We start from the raw sequence: 9,186 nt of genomic DNA on the forward strand, positions 1-9,186 counted from the left end.
CTTAGATCTTACCCAGTACAATTCTCTCTCTTTCTGTTGACAAGCCCCTGACAGTTTGAGATGCAAATGATACACTGGCATTCCATTTGTGGAGAAGGGGAAACCCACATGCCACATGTTTGGGGGATGTGATTCATGTGACAGCATAAATATGCAAACTGGCAACGTGTGGATTAGGCTAGCAAACCCCAGGAGCTTGTGGGGGTGGACATCACATGATGCTGTGACATCACACCCAGTTGTAACTGGAAGTGATGTCACTCCTTACCAGGACACTCTTAACAATCCCCCCCAAGCTCTATGGTTCGGTGTGTTTGCTAGACCATTCCAGCAATGAGTGATGCTGCCCAAATTTCTCCCCCTGCTCCACTGGGAAGCAGCAGGGGACGGGGTGCAGGGACAGGGAGATTCCCACATCAGGACAGCTGCTCTCCATAACATGGATTTTGCACGTGGGTAGAGCCATGAAATTTAAAGACGTTTGCTCCTTGGGAGGACAGCTATGGCGAACCTAGGCAGTATAATAAAAAGTAGAGACATCACCCTGCCAACAAAAGTCCATATAGTCAAAGCGATGGTATTCCCAGTAGTAATGTATGGCTGTGAGAGTTTGACCATAAGGAAGGCCAAGCACAGAAGAATAGATGCTTTTGAGCTGTGGTGCTGGAGAAGAATCTTGAGAGTCCCTTGGACTGCAAGAAGATCCAATCAGTCAGTCCTAAGGGAAATCAACCCTGACTGTTCCCTGGAAGGTCAGATGCTGAAGCAGAAGCTCAAATCCTTTGGCCACCCAATGAGAAGGGAGCACTCACTGGAGAAGATCCTGATGCTGGGAAAGACAGAGGTCAAAAGAAGAAGGAGATGGCAAAAGATGAGAGGCTGGACAGCGTTACTGATGTAACTAACACGAATTTGAGCAGACTTTGGAGGATGGTGGAAGACAGGAGGGTCTGACGTGACTTGATCCATGGGGTCGCAAAGAGTCAGACTCCACTGTGCAACTAAACAACAACAAAGAGCTTCCACAGAACACAACCCTGATCTTCCCATAGGCTGAGAATAGGTCATTTGATACCGCAATGCTCCCTCTAAGCTGTGGAGTCTTGTGAACAAACAATTCCACTTGGTGAGCCACTGGCATTAAAGTTGTGAGCTACTGCATCAATTAGTTTGCTCTGGGACCATTTTTCCTGAGCAAAGACAAAAAATGTCTGAGCCAGAGGCTAAAAAACTGAGGAAGCTCACACTAACTCAGCTTAGAGGGAACACTGAGCATGACTCCAATAAATGTTTTCAAATCCAGGCTGGTTTTTAGCCTGAACAACAGAGAGGGGGCTTTGGCTTCTTCAGGCTACTTTGTGTTCCACTGATTTGATGGATACTCTGGGGAAGGGATGAATATATGGGGGGGAGCATTCATAACTCCTATGGTTCCCCCCAGACAGCCCATTAGCCACAGCCCTGATCATACAACCTAAATGTGAGAAGAAGACTGAATGCTATCCTTGTTTCTGATTCCCTGTCCATTTCAACAGGGCTTTTTTTGGTAGCAGGAACTTCTTTGAATATTAGGCCACACACCACCTGATGAAGCCAATCCTCCAAGAGCTTACAGGGCTCTTAGTACAGGGCCTTCTTTAAGCTCCAGGAGGATTGGCTACATCAGGGGGGTGTGGCCTAATATGCAAAGGAGTTCCTGCTACAAAAAAAGCCCTGCATTTCAATACACCACCATTTCAGTCTGAGCATACCATATCACTCTGTAAAGCATCCCTGATCCAAACAGCAATATTCTCCAGCCCACTGCTAAAAGCAGGCAGACATCGTGTTCCTGCCACAGCACCACTGTCTGCACAATGTCACCAGGTCCTGCTCAGGTCCCACGTAGGGATTTTGAATTATGGATGAGAAATTCATTGAAGATGCCATTTGCAAAAAGTGGGACACTCTGCCTTCCCCCTTATGCTGCCACCCACCCCTGAATGTTTAGCCTAGATTCTTTCTGATGGGATTCCACTCCAGCAGTTGGTTAGAATCTAATTTCACAGGGGCCCTTGGCTGGGAATCCCCACAATGATGCAGTCAGTAAGTGTGCTGGTGCAACACATTTCTATAGCACTTCTATCTCCTTGTCACAGCATAAAAACATCAGAAGAGCCCTCCTGCATCGGACCAGTGGTCCATCTAATTCAGCATTCTGTTTCACCCAGTGGCCAGCCAGTTCCTCTGCAGGGTCAACAACAGGGCATAGAGGCTGAGGCCTTCCCCTCATAAGAAGAGTCCTGCTGGCTCAGACCAGTGGTCCCTGCAGTCCAGCATCCTGTCTCACACAGTGGCTAACCAGTTCCTCTGGAGGGCCAACAACAGGGCAGAGAGGCTGAGGCCTTCCCCTCCTAAGAAGAGCCCTGTTTGATCAGACCAGTGGTCCATCTAGTCCAGCTAGGGTTGCCAAGTCCTCTTCAAGTCCTGGCGGGTACCTATTGTACCATAGAGTTTTACCTCCCAAATGGCTAGAGTGTCCAGGAAAGCCATAGAGTTTTCCCAGAAACGCCTAGAGTGCCCCGTGTGTGTGCCACCATTTTGATGATGTCACTTCTGGGTGATGTCATCATGCCAGTGACGCGGGGGGAGGTTCCCCCCACTGGCTCAATGTGGGCCGGCTGGTTGGGAACCTCCTGGGTAGGGGATTCCCCATCCGGACCAGGGGCTTGGCAGCTCTAAGTCCAGCATAGTTTCACACAGTGCCCAACCAGTTCCTGTGGAGGGCCAACAACAGGGCATTGAGGCTGAGGCCTTCCCCTCACAAGAAGAGCCCTGCTGGATCAGACCAGGGATCCATCTAGTCCAGCATTCTGTTTCATGCAGTGGCCAACCAGTTCCTCTGGAGGGTCAAACCATCAAGGCATAGAAGCCAAGGCCCTCCCCTGATGTTATCTCTCAGCACCAAGTTTCAGAGGTTTACTGCTTCTAAATATGGAAGTGCCCTTTACTCACTATTGGTGGGCCATTGATAAATACCTTCCATATCACTGCTTTTGGCAGGGAGGAAGTTTGCCTTGTAGCAGTAGCAGACTGACCATTCCAAGGCTGTTTCCTGCTTATTATCATGATGGAGATGCTAACAAAATGGATCAGCAGGGCAACAAACAGGATGTATGGCAGCAATGAGGCAAAACACCACCACTCTGGGCTGTGTCAGACTGGGAAAACTGCACTGGGGGTGGGGGGGGCAGAGTTTAAGATCTCCTTTTCTCTCACACTTCCTTCCTAACCCAAAGCAGTCCCTGATTTTTGAGACTATGAGATGGCTGTGGCCAGAAGTTTTTTTGTAGAAAAAGCCCAGCAGGAGCTTATTTGCATATAAGGCCACACCCACTAACATCACCATTGTTTCACACCGGGCTTTTTGTAGGAAAGGCCCAACAGGAACTCATTTGCATATCAGGCCACACACCCCTGGTGCCAAGCCAGCCAGAACTACACTTCTGTGCATTCCTGCTTTTAAAAAGCCCTGGCTGTGGCTATTTTAGAGTACCTAGGCAGCACGAAACATCATTGCTGTGTTGTGGTCCCCAAACTCAGAGAGAACGTAATTAGGATTTCTGGCCTTCTGTTGGGAAATTCCTGGAGATTTTGGCGGTGGAGCCTGGGAGGGTGGGGCTCCCTCCCCAGGGTCCACCCCCAAAATTTCCTGGTGCTTCCCAGCCCAGAACCCTACTTGTGGGCTTCCCTCTGCCATGAGTTCTTGTGGGTGCACCACTTGTCATGTCCAAGCCGTTCTGACAGCTTTATCATCCATATTTTTTTATAAAAGGAGAGAGAAAATGTTTACTCTTTCCATACCATCTCTGTCATGCCCCAAATGGCTTTTTCAAAACTAAAAGACACTAAAAGAAGCCTCAACCTCATTATGGATGTTTCTTCTAGTTGCTTTCCCCGCTATCTTTTTATGATGGAACAACTCGAACTGCACATAGAGTATTCTCAGCGTGAGTTCACCATATAACTGCACATAGTGCTTAAGCTAGCAGACAGCCCATAGTTCTTCTCTCTTCCCTCCATAAAGTATCGCTAAAGGAAGAGCATTTGCATCTTACAAAGTTGTCAAATTTCAAACAGCAGCTGGATCTGCAGACATTTAGCTGGTCACCATGATTATAAGCCACAACATCTGTCATAACTCATGTGTATCTTCATTTCCCAGCAATACGCTTTATGGCAGTCTTACCACAGTTGTGCTAGATAGTTCTAGTAGAGTTGCCAGCCTCCAGGTGGCACCTGGAGATTTCTCGCTGTTACAGTTGGTCTCCAGATGACTAAAGTCAGTTCTCTTCAGAAAATGGCTGCTATGGAGGGTGGACTCTATGTCTTTATTCCCAACTAACAACCCTCCCTTCCCCAAAGTCTATCCTTTCCAGACTCTGCCCCCAAAATCTCCAGAAATTTCCCAATCCTGTCTAACAGTCTCTACCATAGAGTTTACCATAATACCATAATTATACCCAGGGCTTTTTTTGAACAGGAACACAGTTCCGGCTGGCTTGGTGACAGGGGGTGTGGCCTAATACAAGAAAATCACTTGGTGTGGCCTAGTATGCAAATGAGTTCCTGCTCTACTAAAAAAAACCCCTGTGCAAAACAATGGTGATATCAGGGGGCATGGCCTTATATGCAAATAAGTTCCTGCTGGGCTTTTTCTACAAAAAAAAAGGCCCTGATCTTGCCGTAGAATTTACAGCAATTTCTACAACTATCCTTGCCAGTTCTTGGTCACTCTAGGAATTGCCAGGAACTCTGTAGTCAGAACTTCCTGTAAGTTGATGAGGTCCTGTTTTTCTTTTTTCTTTTTCTCCCCTGGTCTGATTGGCTAATGGAGACCCTGCATAGTGTTCTTGACCACCAAAACTCCCACTGCTGTCTGCAGGGGTTGTTTTGCAGAAAAATAGGTGACGGAGCTCATCCATGGATTGTTATGCAGCTGCACCTACTATTCAATGGACAAGGAGGTAGAACTCTCAGAAAGAGAAGGAGGAGGAACTCTCAGAAAGGTTCAGGAGCTCTGCTCCTGTGAGCTCCCACTGAATCTGAGGCCTGGCTGTTTGGTAGAGTAGCAGTAGCAAAGGAGGGATAACTGACCAGTGTAGAGATCTCAGAAATTCCTGGAGAGTTGCTTAATGCCATGCAATCAGTTTCCTATTACTCCCACCCCACCCCCACCCCCCCAAAAAAGAAAAACCACTATGGCCAACAACAGATGGCCAGCAAAGAGATCTGGCCAGAAATGGAGTGGCTGGGAGCCGCCATACAGCACACAGCCCACCTCCAGAACAGGGGCAGGCTGCATGTGCCCCGGAGGAGCTTCTGGAGTGCTCCTGCGCCTCACAGCCACTCCCCAGGCACTTCCCAGCCATCCAGACAGCCAGGAAGCACCTCAAAGCCGCCTCAGAATTCAGGCACCACTTTGTAAGTGGTGCCTTTCTTGAGGCAGCTTTGATCCAGCCCCAGGAGGGCTGTGGTCGGGACGGGGACTGGACTGGAGTCATATGTGTGTGTGTGTGGATACGCTTCTTTGGTCCGCCTGCCTCCTATCCACTGGGCAGCTTAAACTGCTTGTCTGTTATAACCCACTGAGACACATTCTTTTTCAGGCAGTAGCAAGCTGCTGTTTCCTGTCAAGGACTGAAGAGTGAGCTAGACCCAAAGACAAGCTGGAAGACTGGCTAATATTTTTGCACAGTTTTGTTCTAACTAGTTTGCCTGTGAAAACAAGATCCCTAGTCTTACCTTGGATGTCATGAATTGGCAATAAATTGGACTTTGTTTACCGAGCAATGGAACATGAGACTTTCAGATTTTGTACAGCCTTATGTATGGCCAATATCCCCTCGAAGCAGGGGAGTCTTGTGTGCAGAATTTCCAAGTGAGCTACTGATATTAAAGTTGTGAGCTACATTATGAATTAGTTTGCTCTGGGGCCATTTTTCCTGAGCTAAGACAAAAATGTGTGAGCCGGAGACTAAAAAACTGTGAGCTAGCTCTCACCAACTCAGCTTAGACAGAATGCTGTGTATGGCTTCTCCCCACCCCCCTTCTGTGATATAATGCAAATACATTTTATAAGCAAGGTCCACAGTGAAGCACCAAAGTGTCTTATTAGCTCTGACGTCACAGTCATCCGGTGCTGATTTCTGCAGATATAGCCACTATTCCAGCTAACTAGTTACCCTACAGGAGCCAAAGACATTAGATAACATTACTGACACTCCCCTTTTCGGCCTCCGGAAAAATACTTTTTATGGAAAGCAGAGATCCTGCCTCCATAGGCTCATGCCAAGTTCCCATTGGAGGAGATGTCAAGGCTAAGGTGTATGGAAAAAGAACTGTGGAATCCTTGGAGTGGCTCTCAGTCAAGGACATTATCGCCTCTCTACTGGCCTCTTTCCATCCATTGAGTCAAGGACGCTGTCTCTGTACTGGCCCGTCTCCATCCACTGGACTTTCATGGAAACACATTGCATAACAGAGCCAGATTTCTACCCAGAGATTCCAAGAAAGTGAACTCCGGTGTGGCCTGGAGCTCTGTTTTATTATGTGTGCTGTGTGATGTATATACAGGGTCGCTGGCTTCTTGCTTTATAGACAAAGCCTCTGTACCTCAAACAGCTCCATGACAAGCAAGGATTAACAGTCTTTCCTGGTACGCAGATGCAGCAATGTGGGGAGGGGGAGGAGAGCAAAGCCCCCTGATTGTTATTGCTTTCTGATTTGTTGCACAGTGTTGCAAAGCATGATGCAGCTGTGCATAAAAACTCGATCTCTGGGCTTATGCTTCCTGGCCTGGTGTCTGAGTAAGGGAAGGGAGTCTCCTAGGACAACCACACAAGCAGATAAAATCCTGTTCCTCTTTAGCAGTTTGGTGTTGTGCTATAGTGCAATGAGGGGGTCATTTTGTAGGGAAAGAGGTGCCGGAGCTCATTAGAAGAAGATATTGGATTTATATCCTGCCCTCCACTCCGAAGAGTCTCAGAGCGGCTCACAATCTCCTTTACCTTCCTCCCCCACAACAGACACCCTGTGAGGTGGGTGGGGCTGGAGAGGGCTCTCACAGCAGCTGCCCTTTCAAGGACAACCTCTGCCAGAGATATGGCTGACCCAAGGCCATGCTAGCAGGAGTGGGGAATCAAACTCGGTTCTCCCAGATAAGAGTCTGCACACTTAACCACTACACCAAACTGGCTCTCATTTGCATATGTCACTGACATCACTGGAAGGTGTACTAAATTATATCAGCTCAGCGTCTGCCTTAAAACACTTCTTGAATGATAATTGTCGTAATAAAACCTTACTCCCATCATGCTTTTTACATTCCTTTCTTCTATGTGGCCACAGTGGCATGATGAAGATTTCCATCTCTCTGCTTTATATGTTTTGGTTATTTTTCCATTTTTTGCAGGGAAAAAATATTAGAAAGTTTGTTAAACCTTAAGAGTTCAGCAAAACTCTCACAGGGGGTTTGAACAATGGAGCCCAGAAGCAAGGGGGCTTTTTTCTTGGGGGGGGGGGGAGAAAGAAAAAGCACAATAAAATTGACATTCCGGAGCTCCGCTCCTGTAAGCTCCTGCCCATAATGACGCTCGAGTACAAGAATAATACACTAACAGCCTGTTGAAGAGCCCCGTGGCGCAGAGTGGTAAAGCTGCAGTACTGCAGTCTGAGCTGAGCTCTCTGCTCATGACCTGACTCGATCCTGGTGGAAGCTGGGTTCAGGTAGCCGGTTCAAGGTTGACTCAGCCTTCCATCCTTCCAAGGACAGTAAAACGAGTGCCCAGCTTGCTGGGGGAAAAGTGCAGATGGCTGAGGAAGGTAATGGTGAACCACCCCATGAAAAGTCTGCCATGAAAACGTTGTGATGCGTCGTCACCCCAGAGTTGGAAACAACTGGTGCTTGCACAGGGGACTACCTGCTAACAGTCTGCAGCACTGTGAATTCCTGCCCTGCTCCAGCCAATGTGCAGCTCCTCCTCCCAATACCTTCCAAGCAGCTTGGAAGGGAACCTCCACCAAGCGTGTTTCTCTGGACCTGCTCCAGGACCACTAGTAGCAATATGAGACCAGTTGCAATGTAGCCTGCATCCGTATAGCAATGAATCCCTATGTTGCTTTCATTGCAGCCTCAAAGGAGTATCTTCACAGTCAGTTGAACTGTGAATTCCTGTCCTGCTCCAGCCAATATGCAGCTCCCCCTCCCCATACCATTCAAAGCAATCTGGACACAAAGTACCTACATCTTTCCCCTTAAATCTCTGGAACAAAAAGGGCTAGAAATGCAATTTTTTAAAAAAAAATTAACACTGGGAAATCAGGGAAATGACTGCTGTAATAGATTGTTTTACTGTTATTGTACTATAGCACAATAGCAATTATTGTTTTGGTTTTTTTTAAAAAAGAGATTAACAAAATTTGTGGCAGGATAGGAGCTTTCATCTGTCACTGCCCACTTCTTCTGATACAGTTATCACGTGCGTCCAGGGGTGGAATTCTAGCAGGAGCTCTTTTGCATATTAGGCCACACATCCCTAATGTAGCCAATCCTTCAAGAGCTTACAAAAAAGAGCCTTGTAAGCTCTTGGAGCATTGGCTACATCAGGAGGGTGTGGCCTAATATGAAAAGGAGCTCCTGCTAGAATTCCACCCCTGAGTCTATCTGTCCTTATATCTTGGAGAGTGGACTGATTTAAGATGTCAAATAACAATAGCAGGCATCATTAGATTAGGTGTGATACGCAGAAGGGTAGTAGGCATGGAAAAATCAGCACTGATAATAAGACAGGAAACTTAGGTCTCAATTCAGTCCAGGTGGATGCATTGTCTTGAGCTTCATTATCAGATTTAACAGGAGCGTGTCCAATTTAGACCAGGACCTTGCTACTGGTATAAGTCTATCAAATGCTCAAGATCCTTGCAGAGGAGCTAGTGAGTTAGTTCCCTGTTTTTCCTTTGTCTTATTAGCCAGACTGCATTTGTACAGTCAATCAAATTAGGCTTTGCATATGTAAAAAAGGTAGGAGCAGTTGTTCAGGAGAGTTGCAGAGTTGCATCTTATGTGGCTCTCCGATGGGTTGGGCTCTGAGAGTCAGTTTGGTGTAGAGGTTAAGTGTGTGGGCTCTTACCTGGCAGGTTTAGGTT

The sequence above is a fragment of the Heteronotia binoei genome, chromosome 13 (genome assembly GCF_032191835.1).
Source record: "Heteronotia binoei isolate CCM8104 ecotype False Entrance Well chromosome 13, APGP_CSIRO_Hbin_v1, whole genome shotgun sequence".
Classification (NCBI taxonomy): Eukaryota; Metazoa; Chordata; class Lepidosauria; order Squamata; family Gekkonidae; genus Heteronotia; species Heteronotia binoei.